The sequence below is a fragment of the Dermochelys coriacea genome, chromosome 1 (genome assembly GCF_009764565.3).
Source record: "Dermochelys coriacea isolate rDerCor1 chromosome 1, rDerCor1.pri.v4, whole genome shotgun sequence".
In the NCBI taxonomy this organism is placed as follows: Eukaryota; Metazoa; Chordata; order Testudines; family Dermochelyidae; genus Dermochelys; species Dermochelys coriacea.
Window position 1 is genome coordinate 12,208,477 of NC_050068.2, and position 13,671 is coordinate 12,222,147.

A 13,671-nucleotide genomic window follows, 5' to 3' on the forward strand; every position below is an offset into this window, starting at 1 on the left:
TAAATCGCCCCCTGCTGGATTGATCACTCCGGAGGTAAGAGTAGACATGCCCTAAGAATTGAGATTGACGTGGTTTTTAAACCTGCTGAATACCTAATCTATTTAAACCAGTTCTTGAGATACAGTAATCTTCTCTAGTGGTAGATAAATCAAAGGTTCTCGGTCTATCTGACTACTGTTTAACATGGATGAGAAAGCTCTCTCCCTTACTCTGCATTTGGTGTCTGACTTTAGATACAACAGGCAAGATGCAAAAGGAACCTTCAGGGTCTAAACTCATGTTGTGGCAGGTAAATGGATGAAACAGCTGAGTTTGAACTATAACTGACTGGAAAATGGAATTTTCATCCCGTGGGAAACACTCACGTTTTGAAATTTTGTCCTGAACTGGTATTAAAAAGTAAAAATTACAAGATATTCTGTGGAACATAAATTCCAAATGTTTTTCAATTCAGAAACATTGAAACCACCTTAACAAAAACATTTTGTTTTGATGTCGTAATATGTTTTTTGGATAATGTTGTACAGTACTGTACAGTAAAAATGAATTGCCTGTGCTAGTTTTGAACCATTTCAAATTTTTTCCATCAAAATAAGTCAAAATCAGTGCATGCCTGCAAAACTTTTAGATTTTGATGAATCAGCATATTCTGATAAGTATTCCGTCAATTCTTTGGTCTAGCTCTAGCTTAAACCATCCCATCAGCCTTTCGAGTTTTGTAAAGAGGAAAACGTTATCTTTTCTGTCGTAAAAAATTTCTCATTGCACTTTGCTCAAAAACAGCTGAAGTTTGATAGCTGAAATGTGGCGTTTAAATAGTCTGCAGTGAAGACTGATGCTTTTTGTTACATGTCAAACTTAGTTGCTTTAACACCTAGCAAAGTTTAGGTCTGTACAAAAATTGTGAAGTCTGTAACCATCTGTTCTTAAAATGATTTTGCAATTTGAAATCTTAACGCCTGTTCTTAGTGACCTCGACCAGAAGCTAGGAATGGGTGACAGGGAAGGGTGACAGGGAATGGATCATTTGATAATTACATGATCTGTTTATTTCCTCTGGGGCATCTGGCATTGGCCATTGTCGGAAGACAGGTTTCAGAGTAGCAGTCGTGTTAGTCTGTATTCGCAAAAAGAAAAGGAGTACTTGTAGCACCTTAGAGCCTAACAAATTTATTTGAGCATAAGCTTTGGTGAGCTACAGCTCACTGTAGCTCACGAAAGCTTATGCTCAAATAAGTTTGTTAGTCTCTAAGGTGCCACAAGTACTCCTTTTCTTTTTGTCGGAAGACAGGTTACTGGGCTAGATGGACCTTTGGTTTGACGCAGTATGGCCGTTCTTATGTTCAGTAGCTCCATTCTAATTACCACTGCTCACTAGGAGTGAGCTGGAAGTAGCTGATGTCCAAGAAGTTTATCATCAAAATTACAATCTGTCAGGCATATCATACAGTGTCACCATCACGTGAGCCACTGCAGCAGTTTCATCAGAGTGAGTTGCAGTTCCCCTGCTGGTTGTTAGAAGTTGCTGTGCCATTTGTGGAGCAGGCAGTCAAAAGTGATGATCTCTGAGCTGGGTGGAGTAGCCTGGTAAATCTGGCCTTCTTAACTCCCCGCACCAGTTTGTATGTGCACTTTGTATATGTGTTCAGAGCAAATCTAAATGAGCTCTTTGTGTAGGTATATTCCTAGGTAATGGGAGCTCCTCCAGTTCAGGAATTAATACTTGACAATAGGCTTGGCAAGCCAGTCCATTGACTGCCTAGTCGACCACTGTCAAATATTCCGGCAAGAATGCCCTGATGTGGGCAGGAGCTAGCTTTTTGATTGGAACACAGGGCCATGAAGATGTCCAAAGATGTGGACCACTGCCTACCTGGCATAATGAATTTTAAAATGACTTTTCTTTTATAGTTGCTGTTTGTTTTATTTTTGTTTAACTTCATTTTTCTTTTTGTTTTTGTAACTGTTCAGTCATGAATAGCGTTGACATGGAAATGATAACCTAATATTGCTAAAAAGATAATTCTTTCCATTTTTTTAAAAAACTTCACTTCATTGTATTTCACATTTTTCTGAGTTTAAAATAACTGTTAAGTAACTTCGTTTTTGTAATTAGGCATAAGTATCTATTTAGGGCTAGACAAATTGAAAACCATAAAGTCTTTCTCCTTTTTTTGTTACTGTTCTAAAAAATCAGTGCGTTAAAATATTTTATCATTTTTTGACCAAAGTCTGACCAGTTAATTGTACAATTATTTTTGGACAGGTCAGATACCCAACCCTATGTCAACAATATGGTACATAACTGAACCCTATTGATTGCACCTTCCCTGGATGAGTATTCACACAGCACTTTCTAAACTCCCAAAGCTTTCTGCCAGCATGCACTAAACACTGTGCAAACCTGAAATGGAGTCTCTGGAAGCAGTCTCTTTATTTGGTTGTTTCAAATTCTTGGTCTGGAATCTGGCGGTGATGTCCCCAGGGCTTTATAACAACCCAGATTTTAATCATATGCAGTGTTGTTATAGCCCTGCTAGTCCCAGGATATTAGGGAGACAAGGTGGGTGAGGTAATATCTCTTTATTGGACCAACTTCTGTCAATGAGAGATCTGAAGAAGAGCTCTGTGTAGCTCGAAAGCTTGTCTCTTGAACAGAAGTCCAATAAAAGATATTACCTCACCCACCTTATGTCTCAGATTTTTGTAATGCAGTCCACAAATACCTACTATGTTACAAATATCCTCTTACTGACTGAACATCTTATCTTTTTGCCCTTTCACTATCTATGCTATTTAGGCTGTTTTCATTGTGTTGCTGAGAAGTAAAAGAAGTAGTCTGTTTCACTTGTATCTAGTAAACTTTTCTTTGCAGCATGTGAAGTACAGGAGCGTCTCAATGGTGGTACTTTAAATCTTGCTGGGGAGTGATTAAGAAAACAAAACCCTTTCGTAATGGTTTTAAGAAAGTATCCTGGAAATGCTTCTACTGGCATCAAATTTTGGAATAAAGTGCTAGTCCAGATTTGATATGACCATGTCACTTTAATTCCGGCTTAATTTCCAGTGCTGTTAGTTGAAATGTATGGCCAGTCCAAGCAATTTACATAATTTTGTTCCTTTTGGATTCCAGTTGGCTCGCAGCAAAATTTTGTGGTAGAGTTCTCCAGAAATCCCCTGATCACACCAGAGGCTCCTAACTCTTTGTGGTAATGGCATTATTGGGTGTGGGGTTTGGATTTTTTTTTGTCTAACAGCATTTTGTTGTTGCTTCCTGTGTGAGAGTCAAAATAAGACACAATTTCCTGTCTGATTCATTGTCACTAATGGGCTCTTCATTAACCTGACTAAGCACAGTATTACAGTTTAGTCTTCTGAAATTAGATGCTGAATTAGGGGATAATTTATGGGGAAGGACTTGCAGAATTGAATAATAATCCTAAACTAGCTGTAGAATTCTATATGGAGATTCATAAAAACTGGTAGAAAGGATAGAGAAGTTTGTTTTGTTCCTATAGAGACCTTATTGTTTTCATCCCTCTAAAATTAAGTAGTCAAGCATCTTCTCTTATGCAAAATACCCTCTCAAAGCACTCTGAGCTTGTGGGTGGGGGGAGGGGGGCAGTTTCTGACAATGTGTGTTTTCAGAACACTACGGGGAAACAAACACACCGTTCCTCTGTAAGTGCTTGAGATCAAAGATTGGTTTTAAGTGACAGACAGACTAGGCAAAACAAAGAGAGAGAGAAAAACCCTGGAATATCTTCTCCATGTTTTGTAAAGGCAGTAGGCAGGTTCTGTCTCCTCTAGTAGGCCATGATCCAGCAAAGTAATTAGGTACATGCAGTGTCCCCTTGAAGCCAGTGGGGCTAGGCATGCACTTAAGTCTCTTGCTGAATCAGCCTATAATGGGAAAGCTGTCTCCAACCTGAGCTATAGAGCAGCTACAGTTGTTCCATAATGCCATAAGATAGGCATAGGGGTGTAAGTATATGCTACAGGACATACAGGTACAACACAACAAAGTTATTTATTGTTGAACTATAACATTCTCTCTACCCCGCCCTGCCCCCAGCCTTCTTGTAACTAACCATGGGATTGTAACACTGCATTGAACTTGTATACATATGGCCACGTTCTGATCTCATTTTTGCAAATGTAAATTCAAAGCAACTGCAAGGGCATCCCTGTCTTTTGCCCTGGTAAAACTGAGCTCGGAATCGGGCAAATAACAGGTGATGTGATGCTATATTTGCTCTTTGAAGTATGGCTCCCACACTAAAGGCATAGTCACAGCAACTCGCTAACAGCCTCATGAGACTTCTATCCACAGGAGAAGACATGCAGGTTATATTTAGATTTTAAAAGCCCAGAATCTGCTGCACAAAGTATCTTTTGAACTGATGCGACTGATAACCATGTCAGTGGCTGAGCAGAACTTTTCCAAAAACAGCCCATCATATTGTTGCTCTTTTAATGATACTTGTGCCCAAATGAAATGAGCCCCTTCAGAGAGAAATAGATGATAAAACTATAGCACATCCTAGTTTAGCTTAGGGGAGCTATACAATGCAGTATGAATGCACCAAGGGTTCTTATTTAGCTTCTGTGATAGTAATGGAACAGCTAGCTTTGGTTCCAGGGTGAACCAAACCATGCTAGGATGCACATCTGTGGAGTGAATTAGAAAGCACAATTTATGGCATAAATTCATACATGGGATGCATAAAGTTTTGAATTCTGGGGGATGGTGAGCTGCTAAGTGTGAAAACATCTAGATTCCTGGGCTACTCTGTGGTCTGACCAGAAATCCCTATCTGCCTAAAGTAATGGACTGTGTCTTGTAACTACTCATCTCTGGATAGAAAATGCAGACAAAAACTGCAGAGATGAAGATTACATATTTTTTTTTTCCCTCCCTTCTCAGCACTGGCAACACAGTGGGTCTGTCTCCCTTAAGTCACTCTGATTCCTTAAAGTTGTTCTGGCTGAAACTTTGACAGTACGGATAAGTCAACTCAAAGGTAAGCAAAAGAAACAGGATCGAGGAATTTTTTCCCCAGTATCCCATAGTCCTGTTTCTAACTAGGTAACTGCTACAATGGCTTCTCCGTAATATTGCTCTGCTCCGTTTACAGAGCAACTTTTCATGCCGAGAAGTAACCGCTTTCCAGCGTTACATCAATGACGTTTGCGTAACACCGACAGACCGTGGTCGTCGGTGGGCAGAATCGAACCTGGGAATTCTGGAACTAAATGCTTGAGCCTCTACTGCAGTGTTTCTCAAACTTTTGTACTGGTGACCCCTTTCACATAGCAAGCTTCTGAGTGTGACCCGCCCCCCTTATAAATTAAAATAATGTTTTAATATATTTAAACACTATTCTAAATGCTGGAGGCAAAGCCAGGTTTGGGGTGAAGGCAGACAGCTCGTGACCCCCTGTTTGACCCCTGCCCTACTGCATGAGCTAAAAGCCACATGGCCCTTAGCTAAGTATGTAGCAAACTCATTAATCTCTAAGTGGCCTCTCTGCCTCTAGAGGAGACAGAGCACCACACCCAGGAGGTCCGTGAGTTACATTTGCATAAGAATATATGATGTGTGGGGTGACAAAAGCCACTATAGTTGCTAATAAATCAGAAAATGATACTCTTTTATAAATATTTCTAATTCCCATCCAGAATCTTGCACTAACAAGAGGTGTGCATGTGTCTGTAGTAGGGTGGGCAAACTTTTTGGCCCGAGGGCCACATCTGACTATGGAAATTGTATGGCGGGCCATGAATGCTCATGAAATTAGGGATTGGGGTGCAGGCTCTGCGATGGGCCAAAAATGAGGAGTTCAGGCTGCTCTGGGCTGGGACTGAGGGGTTCAGAAGGCAGGAGGGGGATTAGGGCTGGGGCAGGGGGTTGGGGTGTGGGAGCGGGTCGGGATGCAGGCTCCGGGCAGCGCTTACCTCAAGCAGCTCCCAGAAGCAGTGGCATGTCCCTGCTCTGGCTCCTACGCGGAGCTGTGGCCAGGTGGCTTTGGGCACTGCCCTGTCTGCAGGTGCCACCCCTGCAGCTCCCATTGTCTGTGGTTCCCGGCCAATGGGAGCTGCGGGGGCAGCACTTGGGGTGGGAGCAGCGTGCAGCACCCCCTGGCTACCCTTACGTGTAGGAGCCAGAGAGGGGACATGCCACTGCTTCCGGGAGCCATGCAGAGCGGGGCAAGGCCCATACCCTGCTCTCCGGCGGGAGCTCGAGGGCTGGATTAAAACGTTGGGAGGGCCAGATGTGGCCAGGGCTGTAGTTTGCCCACCCCTGGTCTGTAGAGTAATCCCATGATCTTATTGCTGTGCTAGTCCCTCCTTTTTCACCCCTCCCCTTCCTTATTCCCACTTGCCATATCTAAAACTAGACTGGAAACGCTTCAGGGTGGGAACTGTGGGCCAGATCCTCCAATAGGGTAAATGAACTATTCCGGTTTGCACCCACTGTTGTAAATGTATCCTTCCTTTCTGACCTTTACCTTTTGTCTTTTTTTTTTTTAAACCTTTCTGGAGTTGCAACTGACGTTTTAAATAATGCAAAAGGTGGTGATAGGATTTTTTTCATTTATCGAACAACTTAGACTTTGGGCTGAGATGAAGCATGGAAGATTTGGCTCAAAAGGACAATTTTTCCCCCCAGAAAGTTGAGGCAATCAATGAAAGTTGTAGGGGCAGTTATATGTGTGTATGTGTAAAGTCGGCCTTAATTCTTACTGTACATTTGCAACTAGGAAGGCTCTGCTACAGGAATAGTCTATAATGACAGTAATGTCACTGGCTATCCTTAAAGCCATTTCTACTCTTCCTCACGACCCAAATTCAGCGTGGGGTCCAGTAGAAGATGAGCTCCTGTGTCAATGTGCTACATGTCATGGAATTGATTAGGTAGCATGACAGGGCAGGTGTGAAGCAGGATGGCTGGGGAAGGAACCATTCGTCTCTAAGCAAGTATGTTTGCTATTCTAGTGTAAATGGCAAAGAATGAGAGAAATTCAAATCCACTTTGTGTAATAGATATTACAGTTCATGGCTCCATGGAAGGGTCTCCTCCTAAAGGATTTTGTACGCTGTGGGACTCTGTTTCAGCCCTGGTGTAAACAGGCACAGGACGTTTATTTCAGTGGAGTTGCACCGGTTTTCCCGAGACTGACTGTGGCACTTGGATTCCATTCTCTCGGACAGCTTGCCAGAAGGTAAAGCTATTTAGCTGCTGTATGGCAGGAGGTAGTGAAGGGACTAATACGCTGCCCTTTAGAGTGTCTGCCATCTGAAGGTCTTGGAGAACTTTGCAATTGTTCTAACTCTACCCCTGCCACTTACCCCTCTGTGCGGGTGATACCCGCCCATTTCTGGTTCACCAAGCCACTGTTCCTTCTTCACTCCAATAATCCCCCCTCAAGGCTCTCTCCTTCAGTGCTGTCGACAAGGAGCAAGTTGATAGTGAACTATATGGTGGGGAGAAAGCATACACCCAAATGTGCCAGATAATCTTTCTCTTGGCCTACTGGAACTTGCAGTAAGAGGTAGAAGCTGACAGCAACTTGCAGCCTGTTCATTTTCCAATTTGCTTTTAACTTCTAAAGCACCCTGCTGACTTGTATAGTGCTACCTTCATTCGCCTCTGTCACTGGCTTGCCTGAGCCAGGGGGTGTCTCATGAGCTCACCTAGATTTCAGCAGCCTGGCCCATGTCTAGCTCAGGTTGGCCCATCTGGGCCTTCCATTCATAGAGTAAATCAGAGTCTCTCGGTGACCTAAGCGCAAAGTGTGGCCAGCAATGGGCCCTGACCCGGCCTGGCTTCTTGGGTTATGATAGAGAGAAAATCCATCCTTTCTCTCCTGGCTCACTCAGGAACTGCCACTTGATAGAAGTAGCCAGCCTTCTTATTTGGCCTGCTGGGCCCTCATTGGCTGCCACCTGCTCTCCCAGCCCTTCTAACTGTTGGAGGACCAAGTCTTGCTGGTTCTGCATGCAGCTAACCCTGGGAGGCCTTTCTAGGCAACCCCAGAGGTCCCAAACTTTGCCCTTCTTTTCTTAAAGGGTCACTTTCTGGGGTGTGGTGCTTCAAGGCAGCAGAGTCTCTGGCAGGGGGCAGCAAATGCCTGGTACACCACATCCTACCCGCATGTTTCTTTTTATTGGTGCTAAACTGTGTGGACTGGCCTTTCCTACGTCTGTTTAATACAGGTCTTATGATCATCCTCTTATTTGTAATACAGTAACACCGAGGAACCTCGATAAATGTCTTGTTGGGCTCGGCGTGGTACAAACATAACCAAAGACTGTCCCTGCCCATAAGAGCTCACAGTTTAGGTGACCAGATACAGCACAAAAATGGGATGGTGGTGAGTTGCGGGGATGGTGCAACAATAAGATGATCTTTTGCCTCAGTGACCTGCACTAAGGGGTATCCCTCCTAAAGAACCTCATGGATCCATCCCTGTTTTCTCTCAGCTGGTTTGGTTCCTGAAGTTTTGATCCCTGCCCTGTGATCAGTCAGAATGGAATTTACAAATGCATTGGGCAGAAGCATTGATGACTGAAGCTGCATAGAGAGGAGGCGGGTTTGTTTGTATTTTTTTTTTTTTGTTCCGTGTCTGCTTTGAAGAAGTCTCTGCTCCTGCTGATTCTGGGAGTAAGAGACCAGGAATTGGAAAAACTAACTTGTCCTTATCCCAGGGCTGGATGGCTTATGCTATCTCCCATAGTGTAAGTACCAGGGCAGGTCTTGCCACAGCTTGGGGGGGGGAGGGCTCTGTGTAGCTCTTTCGCTTGTGGTTCCCCAACTCTTCTTTGGAGCCAGTGAATCACTTCATTTCTTTTTAAATCTCACCTTCGAAATCCTTCCCTTCCTCTTCGCTTTGGGAACGATGCCCTTTAAAGTGTCCAATGGTCTCGATGAATGGTTCTATGTATTTTTAAAAGCATATTGTGAGCAAGTGTGGCATAGATGTTTTTGGGAACCTGCCCGTCTGGAAGCAGGGCAGGTTTCAAGTATGTTTAAGTGCCCTGCTGGCTGCTAATGGAGAAGCCAGCAGAGCAGACGGACAGCAGTCAGTGTGTTTTGTGGGTCTAATTTTAGGGCTGGCTGCTGCCCAAAATGGGGGTCACTGGATTGGTGGGTTTCCCTCTCAGAGCCAGCTAAGGTCTAGCCATCTAGTAAGTTGCAGTGACGTTAATGGGCCTCAGGTAGCCCCTTGCTTTGGTTAGACGACAAAGCTAGCATTGCTGGCCATGTCTCTAAGGTGTAGGACAAATTAAGTGACTTTCTATTCGGGTAGAAGCTTGTGAAAGAAGCTCTCTTGAAACTGAGAGGAACTGATCCAACGCTAGGAAAAAACTTTGCAAACTAGGGCCAGCTCCTTACTGTGTCAAAGTGGTTGGCTCTGTTCCTCTATTTTGAGTTTAGTATTTCTGTAGAGTGCATGTATAAATCTGAGACTAATTATTTATTGCATGCAGTGTTGTGGCTGGTGGGTGGGTGGTTGCTAAGCACCAAGGATGTGCTTGTCAATTTTAGAATTTTTTTTAATAGATCAGCAATAATCAGTGGAGAGACAAAGTTTTTTTTCCCCCAATCCATATGCTAGTGTACTGCGAGAAAAAAGCATTGGGAACGTGTAGAGAATTTTGAAACTTCACTCTGAAACTGCTAGTAAAAGGTTCTGAAAGGAACCTTTCAATTGGTGCTTGTGCCAGTTACGGCTATGTAAGAACCGTACTATCTGCTAGCGGGCAAGAAGACTTGCATGATATTGTTGAAGCTGCATATGTTGGGTTCAAATCCGTGGATGAGAACACATGGCTTGAATAAGTGTTTGGTGACAACTGTGTTTCTCCCCCTTAGATAACATAAAATCTTATTAAGCCATGAAAAGAAATTGGGAACAAGGTGAAAGATCTAGATGATGACCTACATCTGTCCCTTGAGGTGTTTAAGGGGATGCTGTCGAGTCAAGCAGTTATAGGACCAAAAAGTAGGTGCTGTGTAAAAACATCCGAGCCTAACTCCCCATGAATGGAAATGGGCACGTGATGCTTTCCCCCCCAGCAAGATGTGGCATGTGTTGGTGTGAGGCTTTTTGGGAATAATGTTGGGAAAAGAGGAGGCTTTAACATACCCCATAGCGCTGGTGCAATACTGTTGTAGTAACCCTCACCCTGGTACCAGGGCCGGTTCTAGGCACCAGCAAAACAAGCAGGTGCTTGGGGCGGCACATTTCTAGGGGCGGCATTCTGGCGCCGGCCATGCCACCCCTAGAAATGTGTCGCCGCCGCCCCAGCTCAGCTCCGCTCCGCCTCCACCTGCTCCCCTGAGCGTGCCGCCGCTCCGCTTCTCCCTGCTGTTTGGCGTGGCAAGCCTGGGAGGGAGGGAGGGAGAAGCCGAGCGGCAGTGCGCTCAGGGGAGGTGGCGGTGGTGGAGCGGAGGTGAGCTGGGGCGGGGAGTGCCCTCCCCCCATTACTTTCTGCGCTCCCCCTCACCCTTGCTCACCTCCGCTCCGCCTGCTCCCCGAACGCGCTGCCTCTCCCTCGCCTGGGTGGGGGGGAGAAGTGGAGCGTTCAGGGGAGCAGGCGGAGCGGAGGTGAGCTAGGGTGGAGGGTTGCCGGGTGGGGGAGCTCCAGGAAGCAATGGGGGGGGATGCGGCACATCCGGGGGAGGAGGTGGGGCAGCCGCAGAGAATGCTGTGCTAGGGAGAAACCGCTAGTGAGTGGGCAGCTCAGGCTGGGTATGGGGTTCAGAATCCACCCTAAGGGGAAGTTGGTAAAAGCTGTTAGAGAAGCAGAAGAATCAAAATGCTGAGCTAGCGGATGACCCGGTGCCTGAGGTGGTGATAGAAGAATAGGAGAATAAAAGTAGGGCACTGGGAAGAGAGGAGGAGGAAAGAAGGAAAATTGGAAACGTTTTAGGTCAGGAGAAGTAGGGAAAATAGTACCTGCTCACATACCCAAGTCTATCAGTGAAGGGAAGAAGAGGGAAATAAAATCTATGCTTAGTGGAGAGAGAGTATCCAGGGAAAAAACAGAAAGGAAACAACTGGTGAAAAAGAATTGATCAAAAAGCTGTTAGATGAAAACAGATCCTAAAAACAAAGCAAGAAGCCCACCAACAAAGGACCTAAAGTACGTGAACAGAAAGAATGACTGTTTGAACATCTATTAAATGAATACAGTCCAAAGATGCCTGTTGATCAACTGAGGTCCGTGAGGTGAAGAAACCCTGCTTGTGGATAAACTCAGTGAAAAGAGGGATAGTCACAGGAACATTGAATCTAAGGAGTGCTTCAAACTGAAGAGAAGCAAAGAACAGGACAGCAAGAGTGGAGTTGGACATACAGCCAAGGAGAGGAAAAGTTGATTCTTCTCTGAAGTGACACAGTACATTAAGTAATCTCTCTTGTTCTTGTTAGTAACCATGCATTTGATATAATAGAAGCTTATAGTTATGAACTGACTGGTCAATCACACACTTCATTTGGAACTGGAAGTATGCAATCGGGCAGCAGCAGAGACCAAAAAAAAGAAAGAAAGAAAAGAGAAAAAGCAAATACAGTACAGTACTGTGTTAAACATAAATTACTACTGAAAAAAGGGAAAGTCTGGGGGGAAAAAAAAATTTGACAAAGTAAGGAAACTGTTTCTGTGCTTATTTCATTTAAATTAAGATGGTGTGACAGACTTAGACCGGGGGGGTACAGGAGTCTGATAGAAGGCAAATATACTGGCCACTGGATGAACAGTTTTCTGTTCCCTGAGTGACCAGAGCAGGGGCTGCACTAGAACAATCAAGAACTTGCTAGAACCGATGAAGTCAGGCAAGCTAATTAAGACACCTGGAGCCAATTAAGAACATACTAGAATCAGTTATGGCAGGCAGACTAATCAGGACACCTGGTTTAAAAAGGACCTCCTATCAGTTAGTGGGGGTGTGTGCAAGGAGCAGGAAGTGAGAAGGCGTGCTGCTGGAGGACTGAGGAGTACAAGCGTGATCAGGCTTCAGGAGGAAGATCTTGTGGTGAGGATAAAGAAGATGTTGGGAGGAGGCCGTGGGGAAGTAGCCCAGGGAGTTGTAGCTGTCGCGGAGCTGTTCCAGGAGGCACTCTAGACAGCTGCAGTCCACAGGGCCCTGGGCTGGAACCCGGAGTAGAGGGTGGGCCCGGTTCCCCCCAAATCCTCCCAACTCCCTATTTGAGACAAGAGGAGGAGACCTGGACTGTGGGTCCTACCAGAGGGGAAGGTTCCTGGCCTATCCCCTGACTCACTAGGTGGGTCAGCAGAGACTGAGGGGATTGTTCTCCTCCCTTTCCCCATGCTGGCCAGTGTTGAGGTTAGCTGAGTGAATGGCAGGTTTGAGCCACTAGCAAAAGTGGCCAAACTGAGGGCTGCCGTGAATCTCTGAGGCGAGCAAATCCACCAATAAGCGCAGGACCCACCAAGGTAGAGGGGGAACTTTGTCACACTGGTTAAAAGCAGCATTTTTCTTCTGCATAGTAAAGTTTCAAAGCTGTATTAAGTCAAGGTTCAGTTGTAAACTTTTGAAAGAACCGCTATAATGTTTTGTTCAGAGTTACGAACGTTTCACAGTGACGAACAACCTCCGTTCCTGAGGTGTTCGTAACTGAGGTTCTACTGTAATTGTGAGATATTTCTTCACCCACTTTGTCTCTACACAGAGTAAGGAAGAGGAGCATGTACAAGCTCATGAAGGTTAATGAGTAGATCACCTATAGTTTATGATTATAAGTAGTAAGTATTTAGTAATGTTCTATGTTTATGCTCCTGGTACAATTTTGAGTTTTCCCATATGAAGTTCTAAAAATTTCCAATGATCTCTTTTTATCATGGCTTGCCTCTGCTTCTCCTCACGGTTAGTCTAGCCTTGCCTAGCTGGGTCACCCCACGGTGGTGTTTGGGTTTCTGTTGGATGAAAAGGGAAGCTGACCAGAAACAGTGAAACCGGCAAGCTTTTTGCTTTGTTGGCCAAGGAGAGATAATTGCCAAAAAAAAACCCAAACAAAAACATCTCTAGGCTGTTCGAGTTCTTTCAGTCTTACTGGTGTCAGGTGCTAGTAATACCAGGAAGGAAATTTTTAAAATAAAACTTTTATTAAGACCCTGTCCTTTCTTAAAATATTGAACATATTCAATATTCCCAGTAAATAATAATTTCTGATAAGAACTAAATATTAGTAATTGCTGTGCCTTGCCACCAGTAACACAATAAGGTCATCTAGTTGGAAGAGAGAATTAGCTTAAATTTCCATCTTATTAGATTATGTAAAACAGCCTGGAGAAGGCTAAAAAATTAATAAAAAGAAGGGCCCAGGATAAAGAGACAGATCATTATGATCTATCATTGCAGCATTGACTAACACTGCTATAATTAGCGTTTCATAATGGAAAAGATGAATACATCCTGACCAACCTACCTTTTTTAGGGGGTTTATAACTTGACCATAAAAATTCATAAACTCGGCTAAAACTTGGCAAAATGCTCCTTCCCTGGTGGAAATTTACATTTAAAAAGTAGCCTTCTTCTCTCCCTTTTCTTATTTTCTGTTCCCCTTCTTAAATTGCACTGGAATAGAAGCTAAATTGCAGTTACTTTACACCAGTTTACTGGGGATATGCTCTTCCTT

At 44.3% G+C, this 13,671-nt stretch overlaps 1 protein-coding gene across 4 annotated transcripts in view; it reads left to right on the forward strand.

Annotated features, from left to right (window-relative positions):
• The window catches only part of GDPD5 (glycerophosphodiester phosphodiesterase domain containing 5), a 340,687-nt gene that overhangs the window by 72,491 nt on the left and 254,525 nt on the right, over window positions 1–13,671 (forward strand). For 2 of the 4 annotated variants that reach the window (XM_038387649.2, XM_043504050.1), the window contains exon 2: window positions 4,929–5,025. The exons of the other annotated variants lie outside the window; for them this stretch is intronic. The gene's annotated coding sequence lies outside the window, so the exon portion shown is untranslated. The remainder of the gene's footprint in view (window positions 1–4,928; window positions 5,026–13,671) is intronic. 4 annotated transcript variants of the gene reach the window in all.